Raw genomic sequence first — 864 nt, 5'->3', positions numbered from 1 at the left:
CCCCATGGACTGCAGCCTACCAGGCTCCTCCGCCCATGGGATTTTCCAGACAAGAGTACTGGAGTGGGTTGCCGCTGTTCATTTAGGACCCATGAAAGAATTTAGAGGAAAGGGGGTAGGTATTCCAGAAATGATTCATTAGGTACAAAGAGAAGGTTAGAAATCATAAACTATTACCACTTATTAAATAAATTAATCATAAGCCATAGACAGACACTTATTGTCTAAAGGTACCAGAATGCCTAACCTCTTAGAGAAGGCACCCAAAATATTGTGTCTTCAAGGATAAAACAAGGGCTCATGATTCATGAGTTAACAGCAGCTAACACAAGACATGCTAGGTTTGGGGGCAGGGGGAGAACAAAGCAAGAATATGTATGTACATATGTATGGCATTTACATATTTATATTATCAATAGAAACATAAAGCATTTAATCATATGCTTATTATTGTTCTAATATAATGTCAGATGTTATACATACATTGCTCCATTCAATCCCAGAATGATGCATGCTATCATCATTCCCATTTTACAGATGAGAAAACTAAATGTTATAGAAGTTAAGAAACTTACTCAAGGTCAAATCGCTTTTAGGTGGTGAAGCTATAAATTGAGATTGGACTTCAAATCCTGTGGTCCCAACTGCTCAAATAGATAGTGTTATATTACCTCTGCTACAACCATAGTTTCAGTCATCATCATATCATACTTATGTAGTACCAAGAGCCTGACACTCCTCTGATCCTACACAATTCACAACATTCAGTGAAATTTCTAAAACAGAAATCAGACTCTATCACTTTCCTTTATCAAACCATCTAGCGGCTCTCCACTGCCCATAAGATAAAATCCAGGCTCTTAC

This window comes from Bison bison, unplaced genomic scaffold (genome assembly GCF_000754665.1).
Source record: "Bison bison bison isolate TAMUID 2011002044 unplaced genomic scaffold, Bison_UMD1.0 scf7180017864324, whole genome shotgun sequence".
NCBI lineage: Eukaryota > Metazoa > Chordata > Mammalia > Artiodactyla > Bovidae > Bison > Bison bison.
Note: the sequence above shows the minus strand (reverse complement) of the source record.